Below are 24,925 nucleotides of genomic sequence, written 5' to 3' on the forward strand. Positions count from 1 at the left end.
GCCTTCTGCAGCCTTCTGAATTTCTTATACACAAGAGGCAATTTCTTTTCCAATTTTGTATATGTGTGTGTGTGTGTGTGTGAAATTATTGAACAAAATGAATCATTCTTCAACTGAAACCTTTGAACTTCCTGCAACTTTAACATATTGAACAACCAACGTCATCTGTTCTTTATGAGAAGAGTGTGGAGTTGCATCAATAATAACTGAAAAGTACTTTGCATGTCGTATCTCTTCAACAATTGTTGTTTGCACAAATGTCCCACATAGCTCAATAAACTTGTTTTGTATTCTGGTAGACAGATAATGGACTTGCATGCATTTTCCACTGTCTTGTGATTCATGAACATTCTTGTCATGGCCTGATAAAAGTGAGTAATACTTGCTAAGAAGCTCAAGTACACCAACAAAATGTCCATGGTTAGGGTCACTGATACGTTGACTGGAACCAAACAAAGCCAATCCCTGCCCAGAAAGAAAAAGAATTACATTCAATATGCCCTCAAGGAGTTTTTTCTAGTTATCAGTTTTTGTGTTTATTTCACTCGGGAGTAAGTTGTCAATTGAACTGTCAGCTAGTGCTGGTCTACCAGCTGATTTCCATGTAACATAGTTATCTTTAAGCAATAGTGAAGTTTCATGTGCAAGTATTTGGTCTTTCAATTTCTCCAACCTCTACTGAGGCTCCAACTGGATGGATCAGATGGTACTGATGCGTTTGAAGTATTACTGTTAAAAAATGAAACAGGGTACACAGTACAGAATCTGCTTTTCCATGCTCCTGCAGAGCCAGTCTCTTGTGTAGATCTCTCCATTTGGGAGTTTTTGTCAGCAGATGAGTGGAAAAAACATGATTTCCAGCATCTTTTGCTATATTACTTGGAATTTGAAACAACTAACTTTGAGAAATGACTGCATTTGAGCAACACTGTTCTTATCAAGAAGTCCAATATCAGGTACTGATGCCACTGTTACATTGTGTCCTGAGATAGTCATAAGTTCTTGCTCCTGCTGCGCAGCATCTCCAAGGTCCTCATTTTCTGCTTTACTCTGTTGCTTTTGTCATCTCTTATTTGCACCACTTTCAATTCTTCACTCAATTTTTATAAAGGGGTTCTTTTAAAACACAACAACACACAATACATTAATTTTCTAAAGGCTACTGGTTATAGAAAATTTTAATTGTATATACTTCAAAATTAATATTAAATAATAATGGTTTGGGGGTGTTCTTTTTCATGGGCCTTATAGCCTTATTTAAAAGTCTTGATATTTCATCTGCAAACATGTTTCCGTTATTAAATTCCTCTAATAACTGGTAAGTTATGAATATGAACATGGGATGATTGCCAGATTAGGTATAAAGTTTAATAAAAAACTAGAATTCAAAGTTTATTATCACAAAAAAGCCTTTAAAGGTGAATCTAAAACTGGACAAAGAGTTAGCTCACAGTTGAGCCTGATATAGTTATTGTATACACAGACACATAAGAAAAAACAGGAATACAAAAATCTCCTATGAAGAGATAAACATCTAATTTAAAGGTTAAACTCACTTTCAGATGAAGCAAAATCATTTTACAGGAACAGAATTAATTACAACTTTCAAAACATTTAAACTATGCAGAGACTATAAACAGCGTTTTATAACATAGAATCATTAATCACAGAAGCTACCCCATTGTCCAGTCACACAGATGAAAACGTGGATGTGACCAAAAAATTGACGAAGGCCTGATGTCCCACAATGATTTAAATCAATTTTTCACAGGTAAATATATAGCTTCTTTAGTTATCTCTGTTATAACTGCAAGGTGTACAATAAATGGGAATGATTTGGCTGAAAAATATCAACATTTGAGGTCCCTTTGTCTCCTGAGGCTTGGGCCAAATGGCCCTCTGGACACCTCTCTCATAGCGTCTGTCATTCATAGCTTGGAAGGGTGTGTGTTTAGAGGGGGAAAGGAAAGAATCAAACTGTTAGAGGCCATTCCTTCTCTCCTGGCTGCTTCTTTTCAGGAATAAAGCTCATCCCACCTCTCATTTCCCTTCCTCCAACTGAGGAGAAACAAGAATCAGGAGGTCTGTGATCCTTAAAGATCCATCATCCTTATTTTGAATTCAGTCTAAGAGCCAAATTCTGTCCTAGAAAACCTGACCATGATTCCACTAAAATCAATGACTTTGGATAGAACAATTTGGCCCCAAATGACCTGGAAAATCAGCATATTTGACATGAATAAATAAAAGAAAAAGTAAAACTGTGATTTTTTTATCAGCTGTTTTTCAAATTACTTTTTAAAATAAGTGGAAAACTAAAATAGAAAGTTATGCTCAACATATGGGGCCAAACTGCCCTCTGAGTTACAGCTATCCACCCCACTGAACTCTGTGGGGTGCACGGGTGTAGCTGAGAGAAGAATTTAACTTAATAGCTCTAGCTGAGTGTATAACTAAGGCATCAACATTTTGATCTGAGATCCTTTTGTGAAAAATACTGTTTGGCCAACATCTGTTTTTCTAGAAATGTTAGAGCATAAGCTAGCAAGTTATGCATGTCTTTGTTCCACTATATATTTACCCTGGACATTTCAGCTCACTTTTGCAGATCTCATTCTTAGTGAGATTTCCAGCTTTTCTATTTTTTTTCTTTTGAGAGTGGATTTTAGTCCTGGTAACTGCTTGATTAACAGCCTGGTAGACCAAACTTCTCTATCTGCAAAACAATTCTCAAACCCACCCCACCAATTTATTACAACTCTGATATGGAGGGACCACTAGTGGAGGTAAGGTAAGTATCCAACCTTCATGTCACTTTACTCAGTTTGTTGCTGAGAATTACTGCAAAGTTTAGATTGTCACTGTGATGTGTTTTCCTTTGTAGACCCTGTAAAACTGGTATTGGAATGAGATCACTAAACACATTTCACCCAGGGCACTGAAATGGATATGTAACTTCATCTGAAGAAGTGGGCTGTGCCCATGAAAGCTCATGACACCATCTACATTTGTGTTAGTCTCTAAGATGCTACTAGACTATTTGTTGCTTTTAAAGTTTTTCCAGTTAGAGACTGACTCAGATACCCCTCTGAAGCTTTTTATCAGAAATTGTAGGTCTTTGAGTAGTTACTAAAACATTTAGCCATGAGCCCCTCACATGTGTATGTATCAAAGGGGTAGTCATGTAAGTCTGTATCTGCAAAACCAATAGGAGTTCTGTGCCAATGGCTGGCTCACAACAAAAGCAATTTACCCTGCCTTGGTATTCACACCTTCCCACCAACCGTTGGGAGTGGGCCACATCTACCTTGACTGAACTGGCCTTGTTAGTACTGGTCCCCCACTTGATAAGATTCCTCCTTCGTTTTCATGTGCTAGTATATTTATGCTACCTTTGTAATTTCCACTCCAGTGCATCTGACAAAGTGGGGCTTTGCCCATGAAAGCTTGTGCCCAAATAAATCTTTCAGGTGCCACCAGACTCCTCGAAAATGGTAGGATCTAGACAAAATTAGGATTATGGTGGTGCACATGCTACTTCATGGATTGGAATGTTATACAGTCTCAGTCAAACAGGTGCTACACTGGAAAACATACCACAGTTGACATTATATGTAATCTTTGTTGGAATTCCCAGCAAATTTTATTCTTAGCTCAGAGCTCTTTTCACAAATAAATTATGTACTCTGGATTTCATTGGTGAACCACAGTTTCATAGAATCATAGAATACTAAAACTGGAAGGGACCTAAAGAGATCATTGAGTCCAGTCTCCTGCCCTCATGGTAGGACCAAGCACCGTCTAGATCATGCCTGATAGATGTCTATCCAACCTGCTCTTAAATATCTCCAGTGATGGAGATTCTACAACCTCTCTAGGCAATTTATTTCAGTGTTTAAACACCCTGACAGTTAGGAAGTTTTTTCTAATATCCAACCTAAACCTCTCTTGCTGCAATTTAAGCCCACTGCTTTTTGACCTATCATCAGAGGCCAAGGAGAACAATTTTTCTCCCTCCTCCTTGTAGCACCCTTTTAGGTACTTGAAAACAGCTATCATCTCCCCTTTCAATCTTCCTTTTTCTAATTTAAACAAGCCCAATTATTTCAGTCTTCCCTGATAGGTCATGTTCTTTAGATCTTTAATAATTTTTGTTGCTCTTCTCCGGATCTTCTCCAATTTCTCCACATCTTTCTTGAAATGTGGTGCCCAGAATTGGACCCAATACTCTAATTGAGGCCTAATCAGCTCAGTGTAGAACAAAGAATGACTTCTGGTGTCTTGCTCACAACACTCCTGTTAATGCATTCCAGAATCATGTTAGCTTTTTTTTTTGCAACTATGTCACACTGTTTACTCATATTTAGCTTGTGTTCCATCATGACCCCTGGATCCCTTTCTGTATTACTCTTTCCTAGAAAGTCGCTTCCCATTCTGTTTGAATGAAATTGATTGTTCCTTACTAAGTGGAGCACTTTGCATTTGCCCTTATTAAACTTCATCTTATGTATCATCCAGTTGTCCAGATCATTTTGAATTATGACTCTATCCTCCAAAACACTTGCATTTGAGGGAAAATGTTAGCAAAAGAAGTCTCCAGACAACAGCCCCCAAAGACCAGTGGGTCTCCTGACCTTCATGTCACCAGGTAAGTAGCTTTCAGAGAAGATAGTATCATAACCTTTCTCCCAGAGAATTAGACAGTGGTTCCTTGAAATTAAGAAGGACTAGATACAAGCCCCAAGAAATTTATGGTCAAGCACAAGTGAAAAGGTGTGAATCAATCCTTCTAGAAATCTTTATAACAATGGGATATCTGAATACATGAATTCCTTGAACAGGGACATGACAAGCATATTTCAATACAATATGAACCTTGGCTACATTGAATGCAAGCTAACTAAATAGCAAGAAGGCCAGTATAGGAGAGGTGAAGCAAAAGATAAAGTAAAATGTATGTAGACTATTCAAAGAAACTTTCCCACCTGCCTGCTCTGTCTCATGAAAGGTTTGTGTCTCAATAATAAAATTTCTTGTACTTTGCAAATGAAGTCCAAGTATGTTAATTTATCATGACTGAGACAGCATACTAAAGACATTTTAGATATAGAGGGATGTCATGACCGTGTTTTTGAGATAGACATTGGGGCTAGGAATGTTGGCTAGGAACTGAATGTTCCATTGTCTGACCTAAGAGATATGCATACAAGAACAGATGATCTCAGCTGTGAACTTTCAACAAAATGTGGGCCTTGTCCTGCCTTATCTTTTGGATCACTATGACAAGTTAGGAAATTTGAAGAAAGCATACAGGAAACTTGATGTTCAGATCCAAAAAGGGAATGTGTCCAGGAACCAAAGTGTCTTTGGGGCTAATTTTTGACACTTGTCCTCAGATTTTGATTCTGGTATCGTAAATCCAGATCCACTGAACTGGGTAAGTGAGATCAGAATCTCACTGTAGATGTACTATGTTAGAGCAAACAGATCTGAGTTGTTCCTCATTTTCACAGGAGGTATGTCTACACAAATTACATAGCTTATTTTGAGATAGCCTATTTCAAAATTTGGCGCTGTCTAGACAGCGCCAAATTTTGAAACAGAGTGCTATTCCAGTGTCTTCCTTATTCCTTGCGCAAAGAGGTTTATGGGAAGCCAGAATAAAACACCAATTATTTAAAATCTCTTTTGAAATAATAGGCGTGCTGTTAAGACACACACAATGCTATTTTACGTTATCCAAAATAGCGCAGCTGTGTAGACATAGCCAGGAGTAGTGCTGAAAAAATTATTTCTAGAGTCAAATTACTTTCTAGATTAGAATACTTGAATATATTCTTTAACTGATAAATATCCTACAGTAACATTATCAGAATCTGATCCACTTTCCCTTTCATTTGAGGAAGAAATATATTGAGGACAAGTTTAATTGGCTTTTTCTTCAGAACACTGGTATATAGTTTGGTTTCTGTAATTTCTGAAGTCCTTTCTTGATCAAACGCCCTAAATGAATTCCCACAACAGTTTTCCAAGGCATCTCTCACAATTACAAGATTAGAGAAATGAAAGGTATTTTCCTTAATGTGCCCTCCTTTGCCCTGATGTCCCTATGTCTTTTAGAAGACTAGAGTTTTTTAGTTATGATAACTTTCATTGTCATAGCACTAGCGATAGGGCTATTTTCAGTGTCAAGGCACTCTATGGTCAAAACAAGACATGCTTAATTAACTTCTGGTCTTCAAATCCAATCACTCTTGTTTTCTTCCTGGCCTCCTCAGGACATTGTTCCAAGAATTGCTGAAATGCTCATGCCAGCGGAAGTTATAGCAGGCTAAATATATTATATATTGTAGTTGGCAATGATTATCTTCCGTGTGGCTGAAGAACAAGACTTCCTTCTGGTGAAATGAGTATCGCTGGGAAAGTTCTGACCACATTGTCTGTGGTTGTATGAGGGAAGTTAAATGAGTTTGAACCACAGCTCTCCTTATATATCCTTCGACTGGATGCATGAGTAAGCAAGTTAACTGTTCATATAGTTATCTAGAAGGGTCTGCCACTGATGCCAAAGGTGTGTACATGTACATCTGAGAGCATTCATCTAAGCAGACAGTATTTGAAATGGTTGTGACTACTTTCTTCCACTATTTGATCTGAAGAAGTGGGTCTGGCCCACGAAAGCTCATCATCTAATAAACCATCTTGTTAGTCTTTAAACTGCTACATTGTCCTGCATTTTGCTTCAGCTACCCCAGACTAACACGGCTACATTTCTATCAGTATTTGAAAAGAACTTGCTTTGAAAGCAAACACTACACATATGTGCCTTTATAAATCACATTGACTGTAGTTAATTACTATGATGCTCAAATACAGACTTTTTAATTATGTGTTTTAGAGCAGGTTCACCTGGCCAGGTATATAGGTATTTAAACATTTACTTAGTCTTGTGTATTTATGAGAGGAAACACATTGATTCTGAGTAAGCAGCACAGCTGGCAGATGTCAAAGTCTAGATATAATTGTTTCATACATTGTTGGTCCATGTGGAAGGGTGTTGCCTCTACATCTGGAGATGTGAACACAAGTAAATCACAAAAATAAAATGTCTTTCCATGGATGGTTTGAATAAATGGAACTAACATCAAGCAGAACACATATTATATCTTCATTAGGGTTGCTGGTCTATGAATAAGCTACCAATTACAGTAAATTCAAAGCACTTGTAGCAGAGGTGCTCACCCCATCGTTCAGTTTTTAATTCTTGTAATAATCATGCTGAATGTGTCGGATAGGACTTACATTTACGACTCCACTCTTTTAAAAATACTTGAGTCCTTTAAAAATGACATCTACAGTAAAGAATACCTCTCCAATATAGGAAAACAGAAAGGGTAGGAGAGTAGAATAACAACTGCTATTCTTTTTAGTCCTTTCCTTCTGGTACTGTGATTCACAACGTGACAGCTGAAAATGCTATTCCGTTCACGTGCAGAAGAACAAAACTTAGCAGTTTCAGTGTTTTCGCCACTGGGTTTTTATTTATTGTACATGTTCCTGGGATCTTACAATTATTGGGTAAGTGATCAACAAACCCTCCTACACTATAATCATTCATATATTCTTTCATGTTACTACAGGATACTACAGGGGACATATCAATATCCAAAGAGCAGACAGTAGTCAAATCATATTTCTGCATGGCAGCATTCGGGGTTCTAGAGCATTTCTGTACCATTTTACTTCCTCTATTCTAAGAATGTTTCATTCTTGGCTCCTAATATCTGTTTGGAAGTCAAATTCTATCTGTTTTGGCCAAAAGAAAGAAAAGAGAAGGGAATCCCTAAGGGCTAGGCACTACACAAACTAAACCAAACCCATACCAGTCAAACCAAACAATCCATGCCCCCAAAGAACATATTGTGACAGGTGACACTCATGGCAAGATTCTCAAAAATGCTAAGAACCTAGCATCGCCTATTCAGAAGGAAAGCTGCTGAGAGCAGAGTGCTTTTAGCAACCTGATCGTTGACAACTACTTTATAAAACTAAAGCCACTTTTGAAATCTATTTTGACTGGCATAAGGCACATCTATATTAATTCAATGGGAAAGATGAGTACCTATTGTTATTACTGTATTGACAGTGACTGATGTGACATTGCTCTATATACTAAATTTCTCATTGTCGTAGTAATAAATGTGTCTACAACAGAGGCAGTATAAAAAATAATACACCAAGAGTAAAAGCTCACACTGGACCTCTGTGTATCTTGCTCACAGGACATGAAGGCTGGACATAAATGTATGAGATACTGGTTGGATCAGCCAAAAGTCATTGCATGCTTAGCCCAATTTCAGGAAGGAATTTGAGGCTTCTATGAGTGACTGACAATCAACTACTCAGACCATATTACAGTCCATATAAGGCAAGGAGCAGCTTAAGCCCAGACATAGAAAAAGTGAGTATTCAAGGAAGGAAAATAAGTAGACACACACACTCTTAAAAGACTCATTCCTCTCCTCAAAGCTATTCATGAGGCAATGGGAACTGTTGCCCTCTCTTCAAATTACAGAGAACAGGTTTATCTCAGACATATTTTCCAAGAAAGATGGACCAGTGTGAGCTGTAAGTCCACTTTAGATATAACATGCCTTCTTCCAGTCCGTTCGCACTCCCTTTGGCTGAAACTCCTCCATGAACATACAGGGCATGTCTACATTAGGAAATTATTTTGAAATAACTAAATTCGAAACAATAACTCCTGAAATAACTATTTCAAAATAAACTTATTCCCAGAGGGAAGCAAGAGTATAGATTTTGAAATAACCTGCTTGTTATTTAGAAATAACGAGCTTGGTAGTGTCGACCTCTGCTCATTATTTCAAAATAAGGAGGATTATTTTGAAATAACTCCCTAGTGTAGACCAAGGCAAAGAGTGCCAAATTTTGTTCTTTATTACCTCTTTACAATCCTTTTTGCATTTCTCTCTCTAGCTGTGTATACACAACGCTCAAGAAACCCTGTACCATCAAGCAAAATTCAAAAATCACTTTTTGAACAACCCTTCTCTCAATAACGCCACATAACTGATTGAGAGGGAAGAGAGAAGATGAGAAAAGTATATCTTGATGTAAACACATTATAATTTTGGGAGGCCCTCAGATACATCAGTGCTGGAGGCTGTGTAGAGGACCTGGATGAGATGGAGAAGATATATTGCTTATCAGTGTCAATGGCAAGACGTCACTGATTTGAATAAGAACAGGATCTGGGTCCAGTGAGAGGACCTGCTGCTATTTTGTTTCCAATTCAACCTTTCCCAGCAGATGTTTTTCATATGAGATAATACCAAGGGGGCTTCTGAGAAGTGGAGGGAAAACAGAAAAATCCCTGCACTAAAATGCAGTAAGCAACGATGAGAGAGTTTGGTGGGTTTCATATACTACAGCTTATATACTCTGATAAATAAAAATAACCTTTTAAAATCTCTCACAAACACAAAGCAGTGATTTCACGCTGGTGTAATACACTTACTTTGGCTTTGACCTTACAAACATATGGTTCATATTAGCACCTGCATACCTCAGTTATTAAATAAAAAACAGCTCTCTTTACTTGACCTGTAGAGTTCTTGTATACAAGAACTTATCCAACAGCATTGTGTCTTACCTTATCAGATGCGTGTGGTATGACATAATGAATGTAACACTACTGCACAATTGGCAATATTTCAATTCCCAAGAATTGGGTCACATTTCCCATCACGTTATTTTCAAAACAGACAGTAAGGGTTGGGTGGCTAATGGATGGAGCCTTGGAACTTTACTACAGATAATTCAGATCTAACCTAAGACTGATGAACTACACTCAATCCCTAGGGAAAAATGCATCTGTCAAAATCATCACTTGCACCATGTGGCTGAAACATTGAAAGGCATACCCCAGCAATTTTTATCTTGATTTGTTGCACATAAGGTTAGGTGTCTTCAGGGCACAGGATTTCTAATGAAAAGCTGCAGCTATAAGGAGATATATTTTCAAAACAGGGCACAGGGATTTAGATTTGTGGAAGAAGAACTGTCTTGTGGTTGGGCGCATGTCTTGGTGTTAAGGAGGCCTACATTCCATTTCTGTCTTTGCTATAGACGTCCTATATGACCTAGGCAATTGACTTAATCTGTCTAGACCAGATCCTCAGCTGGTATAAATCAACTCAGCTTCACTGATCTATCCTGATTTCTACTCCCTAGTTCTTACCTTCCTTTTCTGTAAAAGATAATTCTCTCTCAGTGGTATTGTACAGATACCTTCACTCGTGTTTAGGGCCCTACTAAATTCACAGCGATGAAAAATGCATCATGGACAATAAAATTTGGTCTTTTGGGAGCTTTCACGCTATATTATACTGATTTCTTAGGGTACATCTACACTAGCCCCCTAGATCGATGTAGGGAGGCTAATGAGGGTGACCGGAATTGCAAATCAAGCCCGGGATTTAAATATCCCACGCTTGATTTGCATGATCCCAGCCGGTCACCATTTTAGAAATTAACTAGCCCGAAGTAACTGCCCGCATCTACACACGGCCGTGAAACAGGCTTCCAATTTAAAGCCCTAAATCGAATTAGGTGGTATTCCTCCTGCAATGAGGAACCCTACAAACACTCAGCAACCGGGCCCAGCCCCCAACTCCCCTGCCACATCCCCCTGACACCCTCCAGAGCCAGGTAAGCGGGCAGGTGCAGGAGCTTGTCTTGTGGCTGAAACAGAAAAACAAAATGGCTGCCAGAAAAAAAGCCTCTTCTTAAAGGGGCCATGCTGATTATTTATTTAGTTAGTTAGTTATTGCTTAATAACTGCTGTCGGGGTCCCCTTTTTTTTCTCAACAACTTTGGTCTCCCCCTTTTATTTCCTCAACAGAATTTTTCCCCAGTTTTTTTGGGGGGAGAAGGGGGTGTTCGGTATTTTTGGTTAAACCACGTGGCAACTCTATGCCCCAGGCTCCATACCCTTTTATGGATGGCCCTGTCTACTAATGTTCTTTGGGGATTTTTAGATCCTGGAAGGTGCCACAGAAGTGTACGCAGAGCTTTACTCCCACCGATGCCACTGGGAGCTGCCAGCTAAAGCCCTATTCAGTCCTCTAAACTGCATTCCAACCGTAATCACGGAGGGTATGTCTACACTCCAAAGTTAATTCGAACTAACAGACGTTAGTTTGAATTAACTTTCATAGGCGCTACACAGGCAAACCGCTAGTTTGAACTTAATTCGAACTAGCAGAGCGCTTAATTCGAACTAGGTAAACCTCATTCAACGAGGACTAACACCTAGTTCGAATTCAGTAGTTCGAATTAAGGGCTGTGTAGCCACTTAATTCGAACTAGTGGGAGGCTAGCCCTTCCCAGGTTTCCCTGGTGGCCACTCTGGGCACAACCAGGGAAACTCTTCTGCCCCCCTCCCGGCCCCGGAGCCCTTAAAGGGGCACAGTCTGGCTACGGTGCCCGTGCCAGGTGCAAGCCTGCCAGCACCCAACCAGCGGACCCTGCACCTGGCACGGCTCGAGCCAGCCAACCACTGCCACCCAACCCTCCGCCTCTTCCCGGGACCAGGCTGGTGGCTCCCGGGAGCCTGCCCAGGTCCGCAAGAGGCGGGCGCCCGCCTGGTCTAGTACAGACATCGTGGACCTCATCCACGACCTCCGCACTAGGCACAGGAATAGGGCAGGATAGCTGCCAGCCTGGCCACCCAGGAGCAGATGTGCATGAAAATCAAGGTGGTCCAGTGAGACCCCTGACCCTGAGCCCTGAGCTTAGTGTAAGTGGGGGAATGGTCCCGCTATTGTGGGGAACTTTCCTGGCTTCTAGACCACCCCAGTGAAATGGACCAGCGAAAAGATCTGAGTCCCCGCTCCCACTTCATTTACCCCACAGCTTCCCTGATCCTGAGTTCTCCCCCTCCACTCTCTTGAGTAACAGAGTCCTCGAAACCCCAACAAGGCTGGGCCCAGGTTTCCTGGGCTTAATCCCCGACCTTGCAGTCACTAGGGGCAGGAGTTAGGGTGTCTAGACATACCCTTATATATAGGGGAGGATATAGAGTTAGGGTCTAGACATACCCTTATATATAGGGGAGGACCCTTCACTGACAAACACAAAATGGATTATGAAAGGGAGACAGAAGAACTGAATTAATCTAAACAAAAAGGCCAAGTTGATATGATTTTAGGATTGTGCTGAAATTATGCTTGTTAAAACAGAAGATGTGAAGCTGGAAGTTAATATGCCAAAACTGGTAGGTTGGATATTAGGTGCAACTGATGGCCAAAATAATGAAGAGATGGGATATTCTACCTGTCAGATCATTTTTGGGTTCTTAAAAGAAAAAAAGAAAGATTTTGTGGTGACTGTATGAAAGATCAAAAAGTACAAATAGAAACAACAGACAGAGGCTACTGGAGTGAGCTTTGCCATCATGGCTGCCACCCTACTGTTTCCTGGGATGATGGGCCTTCATCATTCCTGTCCTGAGAGGGGACTTGGCCAGAACATGCCAGAAAGAAAGGGATCCAGATGACATTGCAACCCCTACTGGCTCCAGCTGAGTCACAAACATCATATGATATGAAAATTATTGCCGCCTCTGATACCTTTTATGAGAGTGTATTGTGAAAGGTGCTTTTCCTCCTAAGATTAGACTGTAGCAACTAGTGCAATGACATTGCCAAATCACCTCAACTAACTTCTTACCTTTAGTTTCAAAAGGGCAATTACCATCTTTGGTACCATCTAAAAGACTGTTGGGGAGAGGGTTCCTTCTAAAACTTTCTTGAACTAAAGGGAAAGAAAACAAAAAATATTGCTCAAATCAAAGTCCTATTTAATCTAATATATAAAGGAGAATGTTTGTATGTTTGTGTGCTAATAACTTGGACACTATAAGAGCTACTGCAACCAAACTTTGCATGGAGTAACCTTTCCTCCAGGAAAGGGTTTTAAGGTACTTTTAGTAGTGCAGGGAGAAGCAGCTTCCCGGGGAAAGCGGCAGGGACAGTCACTCAAGAAGGTCGGCAGCGGAGGCGCAAGGGGAGGGGCGGCACTCTGAGCGGCAGCTGCCCCACTCGCCTCCCCCAGGCCATTACAATGCACAGGTGCGTCCGGGGTGGGGAAGCCCCCTCCTCCCTCCCGCCCGTGATGTCACTCGGCCTGGGCCCCTCCTCTCCAGTGGCAGCTGAGCAGCGGGCTGGAGCTCGTGGCTACCGATAGGGGGCAGTTGCGGGAGCAGTGGGGCGAGACCAGTGGGGGGGAGAGGGTGGTGGCAGCGGCACTGAGAGCAGCCCGGGGTCCGGCACAGCTTCCTGGTCACGTGGTGGGGAGCCTGGCACCTGCTCACCGCAGCCTGCGGGAGAGGGGAGCCCCCGGCGTGGCCCCAGGGTGCAGCAGGTAGAAGGGTGAAAGTTTCGGGGAGTGTGGTGGGGTCATTGCTGGGCCACCCTAGGTCCCGTGCTTACTCCCTCCTGCCCGTCCCTCACATGGAGCACCCCCGGCAGGACCCCACCGCCCGCCCCGAGCAACGCCGGGAAACTCCAGCTAGTAGTTTATATTTCAAGTGTTTTAACTCTTTCCCTTCTTTTCTTTGTCTTTAATATACCAGTAAAAGACAGGTCTCTAAGGCTCAGTCCAGACATACATAAAATAGATTTAGAACACTGTACTGGACACTGTGCTAAGCAGGCTTAGATCCTGGACCTTGTTTAATACTGTTTAACAGTATGATATCTCACACATTCAATCCAAATTAATGCAACATCCTCTAACACAGTCATACCAGTTCTTGACATCCACCACTTTTGCAAGCATCAGACACAAAGTTACCAAATCATACAGGAAGTAAAGTCCCAAAAATTGAGATGCCTTATTACAATCTCAATGGCAAATTAATATAGAACTTTGAACTTGAAACATACCAAGTAAAAGTGGATACCACAACAAATCAAAGTAAAACCATCATTGAGAACAGCAAAAGAAGAAACGGGAACAGAAATCAAAGAATACATAGTAAATGAGTGACAAGCTAACATGTGACAATATCTTTAATTTGACATGCACTGGAATTGGGCTTCAGTGATGAGTTTTGATTTGATTTAAATCTGAAACAGGACTTACCCTATTTTAGGTATGATTTTGTTCTATCCTATAGATAGGCCCAAACAAAGAAATATGAATCTGATTCTCAACTGTTTAGAGAAGGCTGGATCCAGTATTTGAGTTTGGACCCATCTCTAGCAGAAGGGGTTAGAAACAAGAAGTATTTGGTTCACAGAAGCATTAATAGAATTTGTAGGCTATGTCCTTAAGTCCTTCCTCAGGGAAACCTACAATAGACTTCATTGGGTATAAAATGAATGCAGGCATCTCTAGGTGTGTCCAGACTACAGGGTTTTTTCGAAAAACGTGGGCTTTTTTCGAAAAAAATTTCTCCTGCATCTAAACTGGCGCCATGTTCTTTCGAAATTAAATTGAAAGAATGCAGCAGGTTTTTCTACCACGGTAAACCTCATTTTACAAGGCGTAAAAAAAAAAAAAGGCGTTCTTGAATGAAAATAAGGCTTTTTCAAAAAAAACATCCAGACTGCCTGGGTGCTCTCTTTCAAAAAAGTGGTTCGCTTTTTCGAAAGAAGTGGTTGCAGTCTAGACACTCTCTTTTGAAAGAGGCTTTTTCAAAAGATTCTTTCAAAATAGCCTCTTTTGAAAGAGGCTTGTAGTCTAGTCGTGGCCTTTCAGTATGAAATGTTTTTTCTAGTGTTCCAGGCTGTTGCTAACTCTAAAGCTAAAAAATAAATTCCAAATACAGGCCTTTTCAAATTTACCATAACCTATGGCTTAAAAAGTCCCATAGCAATAATAGTTCACAAAAGTTCAGTCAGTCTGAAACTGTAACAATAATTTGTTCTGTATTTGCTCAAAAACTATATAACAAACTTTCAAGTGCAAACACTGAGACATCCAGGAAGATTAGATTAAGTGTCTCCCTTTTCATCTCAGCTGCATATTGGCCAAAATACCCTCCAAATGGTGTTGTACAACTTTTTGCAGCTGTTCATTATGGGGTAGACAAAAGGAAATCATTAAAGAAAGAAACTTCCAACCATTTGACTTCCATAGTAAAATAGAAGAAATAAGTTGTACAGATCAGGGAGCTGATTTGCATGCTAGCAAGGGTTTTGCCAAATGATGCTTTCCTTGTAATGCAAGCGAGTGTTTCTCTACAATGCAGTTGACAGCTTTCCAGTTTTGTTCTCCTGGGCCCTCATGTTTACAATTCCAGTAGCTGGAATTTACATAATTGCAATTTCACTTTGCAAATATTGTTGGGCTCTTTTTATGCCTGATTTTCTGAACAGCTGTTTCTTGCAGTTGAAGTCTCTACTAATTATTTCAAACATTTAATGGAAAAATGCAAACCATATTTGACACAATTATTACATGAAAACAAAAAGAAAAATTTCTCATGGTTTAGGAAGATGATGGGACTTGGGTTTTTTTCCCCCTTGTTTGCTCTTCAAGAATGACACATGCAAAACATTTGTGAAGCCAACACAGCTGCAGGGCCCACTCACCAGACCACAACTGTCTGCTCAATATCCTTTCTAGCTTTTTATAGATACAAGTTAAAATCGCCATGAAATTTATTTCCTGTATAAATGATCCCAAAATATTTGCTTTAAAAGTCATTTCAGCAAAACTTTCTTAAGAATGTATGACTATTCAGTTACACTGTGTTAACTTAGTATTTCCCCCTGCTACTTTCATCTTCCTTTCCCAGTGCAAACTAATGGTTCTTATCAGCCTCTTGTATTTATTTAGTCTTTAAGGTGCTACTGGACTATTTGTTTTTTGTAAGTCTTTCCTATTACAGACTAACTCAGCTACCACTCTGAAGCTTATCTACTCACGGTCTCTTTCTTCCTTCTCCCCCCCCTCCCCTTATTTATTCTTGGATCTGGACTTCCAACACTCCTATCATCTGAAGAAGTGGGCTGTGTCCACGAAAACTCATGATACCATCTACATGTTTTGTTAGTCTTTATGTTGCTACTAGACTATTTGTTGTTTTTTAAGTTTTTACTTATGTTCTTGTATATATCTGTAATGCTCTCAATACCTTTCCCAGACCTGAAGAAGAGTTCTGTGTAGCTCTCGCTCACCAACAGAAGCTAGTTCAATAAGACATATTACCTTACCCTCCTTGTTTCTTTAATACCCTGGGACTGACATAGTTACATCAACACTGCATATATCACCCATGCAAAAGGCAATGCTGAAACAAAATACAGGACTATGTAGCACTTTAAAGACTAACAAGATGGTTTATTAGATGACGAGCTTTCGTGGGCCAGACCCACAAATCCTTTTCATATGTGTTCATTTTTTAAAATTGTATCCTTTGGTATATATGGTTGTGACTATTTTCTTCCACTATTTGATCTGAGGAAGCGGGTCTGGCCCATGAAAGCTCATCACCTAATAAACCATCTTGTTAGTCTTTAAAGTGCTACATAGTCCTGTATTTTGTTTCAGCTACACCAGACTAACACGGCTACATTTCTATCGCAAAAGGCAATGTGGCTGAACAGATAAGACATTCACCTGGGGTTTAGAACTTCTGTTCCTGGTAGGGATATAGTAGTACAGTCGATTAACAGATTAACCAGTAAGCAAAAGCTCATAGGTTAATGCTATAGACTGCATTTCCCTCCCCACATCCTTGCCAGTAAAATTTTTAGCATGCTGGCCAGCAGCCCAGCTCAGTTCTGGCTTGTACCAGGTCCAGAACCTACTCCTGCTGCGGCTCTACATTTAAAGAGTATTAGGAGCCAGGCAGGCAGGCAGGCAGCCTGGCTTAGTTCCGGCTCATGCAGGGTCCAGGAGCTCAGACCCATCTTAGACAGGGACTGCTGCCACCCAGTTCTGGTGCCTCTTTATCAGTTTATAAACTGATGCCAGCTCCCATCTAACACCCTGCACTGCTGCCTCTGATACAGCAGCTGTCAGGCCCTCCCCCGTGGACTATAGAATAGTCGACTAACCAATAAGAATTCATGAGGTTACTCAACTATTCAATTAACTGATATTTAACATCCCCAGTTCCTGGGCCTGCCACTGACTTCTTGCTTGATTGTGAGCAAGTCACTTCACCTCTCTATGGCTCTGTTTTTTCTACCTATCTATCATATCTTCAGGGCACGGACTGTCTCTTATAATGCATTTTTAATGCCTAACTCCATCTCAGTTGGGGCCTCTAGGTAGTAATCTAATATAAGCATTAATAATAAAGGGTGGCACATTCAGGTTCTCCTGGACCACTTATGCAATTTACCCCAAGACACTGGTGTCATTTGCTTACATTCCATTAATGTTAGGCTTAGTTGAACAAAGTACTTGAAATTTCTTAATCGTTGTGAATAAAGAATGGTAGAGACCCCACTCACACTGAATCTAGTATTTACACAATACAGATGGCTACAGATGGTTTATTCATATGGTTAATTGGTACTACTTGATGTTGCAGTTAAACCTTATGTATTCATACCCAAGAAGAATGGGCTCTGGACAGGGTGGTGGGTGAAGGCCCAGCTGGGAAAGGTGAGGCTCCACCCCTAGAGCCAAGCCCCACCCACCTCCAGAGTGATCCTTTCTGGCCACCTGGAGGTCCAGGGTCTGCCCATCCTCGTTGCACTGCAGCCACATACACCTCTTGATTCTGGTGGTTATGAATAGGGATGTTAATGACTAGTCGACTAGTCACTTCCCTCCCCCTTGATGCCTCTATCAGAGACAGGCAGCAAACGGGGGGCAGCAAGAGCTAGTGCTGCGGGGAGGGGCAGGGAGGCAGAGGCACAGCGGGGAAACAGTGCAAACATGGACTGCTTCAATGCCCACTCGCGTCCTTCCCACTGCAAGAACTTCTGCTTTTGAAATGTACAAGAGCCCTGTGGGGCTCTTGTACATTTCAAAAGCAGAAGTGATGCAGGGAGCAGTCCCCACTCACCCCGTGCTCTTTGTGTCCCCCCCCCACCCACTGCCTCTTTAAGAGGCAGCAAGAGGTGGGGAAGGAGGGGACAGGAGCAGGTGCTGGGGGGAGCCACCTTAAAAACTAATCTCTCCCCAACATCGGCTCCAGGATAACACCTGCCCTCCCACCCCGCTGCCTCTATCAGAAGCATCCCCTGTCGCAAGGGTCCCAGTTCTTACTACATTTAATGCAGAACTGAAGCATGGGTGTCTCTGGAGAAGGCATGAGGCAGGACTGCTCATTCCTGGCTGGTGTCAACTCCTGGAGCTACCCTTGCTGTGGCTCTGCACAGCGATGCTTATCGACTAATTGTATAGTCGATACAAATTGTATCGACTATACGATTAGCCAGATAATCACATTTTAACATCCTTAGCTATGAACTGCTGGGCTTCCTCTATGACTTGCTCTCTTTCTGACTCCTTGGTGGTTAGCTCCTTTCTTTCTTTAACCTGGGATATTAATATTTTCTGAATCTGAGTATTTATGAACTCTTCAACTACCCTGATTTTCAGTTGCATTTTTACTTGCCCCTCCAAGAATCTCCTCTTCCTTTACAGACATCTATTTAAGTTCCTCCAAATGGTCTTTACCATGGCACTGATCAAAAGCTCCAATGATTAGAGTCTCACAGCCTTTACCAAGGCATCAAAAAACAGCCCTGTCTCAGGTGCTTAGTCAGGGGCCCATGTTATACAGCACCTAACAGTCACAGAAATGACACGCGGGTCAAACACAGCTTTCCCCAAGTCCCACCACTGCCAAGACTGATGTCTGTAATTACACTTTCCTTAACTCTCCTAGTAGCTTCTTCTGTTCATTGCTACACTAAACTAAAAGAATATTTTCACAACTAATAAAAACCCCTTGCTTCAGAGTATAAGCCAAACATTAAAGTATGGATGTTAGGAAGGAATTTTTCCTATGATCAGATTATTCCGTAACTTCCTAGCATCAGATTTTGCTGCGAATCCCTCTAAAGCATCTGGTACCTGTTCACTGTCAAAGGCAGGATACTGCAATAGATAAACAAAGTTCAGGTCCAGCATGGCAATTCCCATGTGATATTACTTTACAATTCCTGGTACATGCAAAATATTTTCTTCCATAAAAAATGGGTTGGAATTTCAAAATAACTCATATATACAACAAAATGCAAACAAGTCTAGAGACTAGGGCAGGGGGCGGGCAGGGACCACTACTGCTTTTTATAGAAACAGAAAGAAAAACATGCAGTAGGCAGGACACCTGTGCATAAACATTATATCATATAATTAAAGATTTTATCATGAGCTATTGGCACAAGGAGGTGAAATTAAGGGCTACCTTCATTCTAACTTTTGAGTACTTTGTTTTGCAGCCTTAATAATGTTTTCTAAGCATAGATATTTGTACGGTTTATGTATAGGCAAGGATCACAGATACACACTGCAATCTTATCCTAGAATTCCCAGGGAGCTAATTGAGGACATATCTGAGCCATTAGCTATTATCTCTGAAAACTAATGGATTGTAGAAAAGATTCTAGAAAACTAAGAAAGGGAAAATATAGTGCCCATCTATAATAATAGAATCATAGGATCAGAGGGATGGAAGAGACCTCAGAAGGTCATCAAATCTGGCCCTCTGCCCAAAGCAGGACCAACCCCAACTAAATCATCCCAGCCTGGGCTTTTTCAAGATGGGACTTGAAAACCTCTAGGGATGGAGATTCCACCACCTCCGTAGGTAATCCATTGCAGTGCTTCACCACCCTCCTAGGGAAATCATTTTTCCTAATATTCAACTTAGAACCCCCCACTGCAACTTGAGATCATTGCTCCTCAATCTGCCATCCATCACTACTAGAACAGCCTCTCTCCATCCTCTTTGGAACCTCCCTTCCAGAAGTAGAAGGCTGCTATCAAATCCCCTCTCACTCTTCCCTTTTGCAGACTAAATAAGCCCAAATCCCTCAGCCTCTCCTCGTAGGTCATGTGCTCCAGCCCTATATTCATCTTGGTTGCCCTCTGCTGAACCCTCTCCAATGTGTCCACATCCTTTCTATATTGGGGGCCCAGAACTGGATGCAGTACTCCAGATGTGGCCTCACCAGTGCAGAATAAAGTGGAATAATCACTTCTCTAGATCTGCTGGAAATGCTCCACCTAATGCATCCTAATATGCCATTAGCCTTCTTGGCTAGAAGGGCACGCTGTTGATTCATATCTAGATTCTCATCCACTGTAATCCCCAGGTGCTTTTCTGCTGAATTTCTGCTTGGCTAGTTGGTCCCCACCCTGTAACACTGCTTGGGATTCTTCCATCCCAAGTCCAGGACTCTGCACTTGCCCTTGTTGAACCTCATCAGATTTATTTTGGCCCAATCCTCTAACTTGTCTAGGTCACTCTGGACCCTATCCCTGCCCTCCAACATACCTACCTCTTCCTCTTAGTGTCATCTAAAAAACTTGCTGAGGGTGCAGTCCATCCCTTTATCCAGGTCATTAATAAAAATGTTGAACAAAACTGGCCCTAAAAGCGATCCTTGGGGCACTCCGCAAAAAACTGACCACCAACCTGACATCGAGCCATTGCTCACTACCTTTGGGCCCAACAGTGTAGCCAGCTTTCTTTCCACTTTACAGTCCATTTATCCAGTCCATACTTCTTTTACTGCTGGCAAGAATATTGTGGGAGACCATGTCAAAAGCTTTGCTAAAGTTAAGGTATATCACATCGACCAATAAAAAGGGAAATAAGGACAACCCTGGAAACTACAGACCAGTCAGCTTAAGTGTTGTTCCAGGAAAGATAACGGAGAAATTAATTAAGAAATTAATCTGCAAATATCTAAGAGATAATAAGGTGACAAGTAACAATCAGCATGGGTTTGTAAAGAATAAATCATGTCAAATCAACTTGACAGTTTTCTTTGACAGGGTAACAAGCCTTACGGATAAGGGGTAAGTGGTAGATGTGGTGCACCTAGACTTGAGTAAAGCATTTTATGCAGTCTCACATGAACTTCTCATTAATAAACTACGGAAATACAACACAGATGGGGCTACTATAAAGTGGGTGCACAACTCATTGGATAACCATCCCCACAGAGTAGTATCAATGGTTCACAGTCCTGCTGGAAGGGCATAACAAGTGGAGTTATGCAAAGGTCAGTTTGGGGACTACTGGTCAGTGAAGAGGGAGAAACAATAACAGGAAACTTGGAAATGGCAGAGATGTTAAATGACTTCTTTGTTTCAGTCTTTACCGAGAAGTCTGTAGGAATGTCTAACATAGTGAATGCTAGTGGAAAGGATGCACAATAACCTACTTGACCAAATACTTTCCACCAAAGATGGATCTTTTGCTGAATGAGTATTGGAATAGACAAACAGGATGTGATTGATTCTTTTGGAATTCATTTCAGGAACATGAGCAGATGAAGTATGTTTGCTTTGGAGAATATCTTCTCACAAGTTGTGCTCTGAAATTCTCATAGCCGTTTTTCACTGTATCTGTTGTGATTTATCTATTTTATTGCTATGTAGAATTACACAGAGAATGGGCAATTTGTCATTGAGATCACCAGTTTTTCTAGTTTCTTCCCATTTAGTTTGAATTTCTGGACATTACGTGCTATAAAACTATTCAGTACATTCTCGTGTGACAGTAACTTGGGTGATATTTATAAAAACCCGGTGTTTGATGGCTACATTCTTGAGTGAATTGTTCAAATGTTTTCAGAACTGGAATTTGAGTATGTTCAATTAACTATGTCATCTTATTGCGTTCCAATCTATTGGCTAATCTTCAAGGTCCTCATGGGAGAAGCCAATGGCTAGTGCCTGGGATGCTGGAGATGTTTGCTACATGGAACAATCAGCAAAAAATTTCTCTATGTGTTTCCAGAAAATATATTTTTGACTTTTATGTGAGCCTGTACTTGTATTTTGATCCTTGTTAGTATATATGTAGGGTATTGATTTACACTAGTGTAGTGACGGTCTGATTTTGCCATCTGCATCCAAGCTGTGTAAGTAGTGTCTGATATCCAAACTGTTAGACAAAGGAGGCTACCTTGTGTGTGATGAAATTTGAGAAATTCAGATTCTGCATAACTGTTGCCTGAATAACAAAAAGGCTGATAATTCATATTTGCTATTCTCCTACTGTGTGTATTTACAATAATTAAATATCTAATATGATAGTTTAATTTAAATATATTATTTAAATTATGAACTAAAATATGCTGGATATGAAGACGGGAAGAAGATGAGAGGAAGTCCTGTAACAAATATATTTTTATTAAGTAGAAATTATTTAAAAGGTTTTTACTTAAAGTACAAAGTGAATAAAATTTAACTTCACAATATGAGTATTTAGATTTGTAACTATTCTGTGTTTTGACTATGCCACATCCAACCACACTGCGCCTATCTACACTAGACTAGGCAGGTCAGCTTAAGATACGCCATCCACAGCTACGCAAAATGCATAGCTGGATTTGACTTACCTTAAGCCGAGCCTCCGCTGCCGCTACACTGCGGGAGGCCGATGGGAACATGCCAGTGAGGGCTGCCCTCAGCGTTCAATTTTGGGGTCTATACTAGACTCGATAAATTGAACACTAGAAGATCGACCTCGGGAGGTTTGATCGTCTCCATAGTGTAGACGTATCCTCACAATCTGCAGTTTTAGATGACCAAGAGCATTATTTTGAACATATTTATTCAATTGTATTGGTCTCTTACAACATAAGCAGGTGGGATGAAATAAGCCTGATTTCATCAATATCTCTTTTTCTGAACAATTTATTCAAATATAACAAAGAAAGTAGAAAATACATGGCCAGCAAATATTTCAATAAAAACATTTTCATGTTTATTGTTTGCAGTTGCCAATTTAAAATATAGATTTATTTTTGGTTCTTTTTTCAGTTTTTCGGTACCCAACTACTATATATTTGAGAGGGTTTGTCTGTGAGAGAGTGAGAGAACCTGTCTGTCTGTCTGTTCAATAACTCCTCCTAAACAGTAAATGCTAGGACCACCAAATTCAGTATACAGCTTCCTCTTATCACAACTTAAAGCAAAGTAAGGGTCTGATTGTCGGGAGAAACCTCACTTTTCTCCATCCCTCCAGTGCATATGGGGATGCATAAAAACCATACAGAAAAGAGATAGAATCACCAGGCAGGTAAAGGAGGCTGGCTGGGGGGCATCTCTAACCCCATCCAGAATTGCCCCAGCTCCAAGCCTCCCAGCACCCAGGTGCCCTTTAGGGAAGGCAAAGGAAGCTGAAGCTCTCCCTTCCCATTCGTGCAGCTGTTCCTCTTCCTCAGGGAGTGAAAGGAAAGTGCACAGTTTGCTGCATTCCTCACTCTGGCTGGGGAGTATAGGGGACAGATAAATCTGGACCTGCCCCAGCTGAGGGACATGCTCCCCTCCACGAACTGTGATTGCTGGAGCTGCAGCAGCCATGGACAGGCACCTCTCACATGGCCCCAAGCGGCTGCGGTGAGAGAGGGCTGGAGTTGTCTTCTCTCCCTAGGGCACCCTGCATCGTGAACCCCTCCTCCCCAGCCCCACCCCAAAGCAATGATTTAAATGAATAAAAACAAAAAATAAGTTAAGGACCTGAGCAACAATGAGAAAATCTTCTAGTAGGAAAAAAAGGCAGTTCTGTCTGGGTACATAAATTCATTTATATGGATTTGAAAAATCACAAACATCTGTGGCCAAGGCTTGCAAAAGTGACAAGTGATACTGAGTGCTAAAACTGAGACCCTTAAAGGTGCTGAGCATGAACCTTCTGAAAATCCCATTTGAGGAGTCTCACATTGGGCTTTGATTGAAATAAGATTACTGCTTGAGTGGAAATTTCAAAGGCACAACTGACAAGTCGCTGGCTACCCACCATTTGTGCTTTTGAACATCCCCTTGGTCTTGTTGTGCACAGATCTATAATCATTAATGGATGGGAGATTAGGATTCATCAGTTTAAATTGAACACAAGTGGTCAGGAACAATTACTGAGTATTAAAATAATGGTGAAAGCATTTCCAAGCTGACCAAATATCCCATCTGTCTGAAGCATGTCCAATCCTTTCTTTTTCTTTTCTTTAACAAATATTGCATGGGACGAAGGAATGTCAGGGCTGAACTCTCCAATACAGATGTAGAACACATGCATTTGCATCAGTTCAAACCAAGATTACTGACACGGGAGAGCACTATTGTGGCTTGGCAGCTGAAATCTTACATTTTAGTTACATTAGAATCCAAACAATTTTAGAAAGTCTCTATCATGTTGTACGAATTAGACTGATTTTTCATGGCTGGCTTATTGAACAGTTTTCAATTATGAAAAATAATGTTCATCTCAGCAAACTCCCTACAAAACAATTTTGATAGGATGAATAGTCATGAAACTAGCGATAAATTCACCACAGGCAGAAGTGGAAACACCTTTACTGACTTCCGTAGACCTGAAGCCATTCATGCTAGCAACAAATTCATCTTTAGACTGGTAACTCATATACTGATACTGGGTTTGGTCCCCAAATGAGGGCAAGATCCAGGTGTTCTGTAAGGGACGTTTCCTCTTTTCTTTAGTTGCTCTCTCCCCATTTTTTCTTTTGGTTTTATTTATTTATAACTGATTTTGGCTCTTCCTGAGTCACCTTCAAAATGCTGGCTCTCTGCATGATCAGTTCAATCATGCCTTCTCCCAACTATTCTTCCAGTCAACAAGAGAAAAGTCCACCCTGTACTTAGGACACTGAAAAGAACTCCTTGAGCACAGGAAGTAGAATTTCCCCAAGACCCTGACTGAATCTCTCGGAAACAGGACCACACAGAACAT

General features: G+C 40.9%; 1 protein-coding gene and 1 pseudogene across 1 annotated transcript in view; both read right to left on the reverse strand.

Annotated features, from left to right (window-relative positions):
• CFAP299 (cilia and flagella associated protein 299) overlaps window positions 1-24,925 on the reverse strand; it is a 376,930-nt gene that overhangs the window by 159,874 nt on the left and 192,131 nt on the right. The gene's annotated exons all lie outside the window — the stretch shown is intronic.
• LOC149524582 (zinc finger MYM-type protein 1-like) lies at window positions 25-24,253 on the reverse strand (annotated as a pseudogene).

Source organism: Pelodiscus sinensis, chromosome 4, assembly GCF_052426305.1.
Source record: "Pelodiscus sinensis isolate ZL-2025 chromosome 4, ASM5242630v1, whole genome shotgun sequence".
NCBI classification, from domain to species: Eukaryota; Metazoa; Chordata; order Testudines; family Trionychidae; genus Pelodiscus; species Pelodiscus sinensis.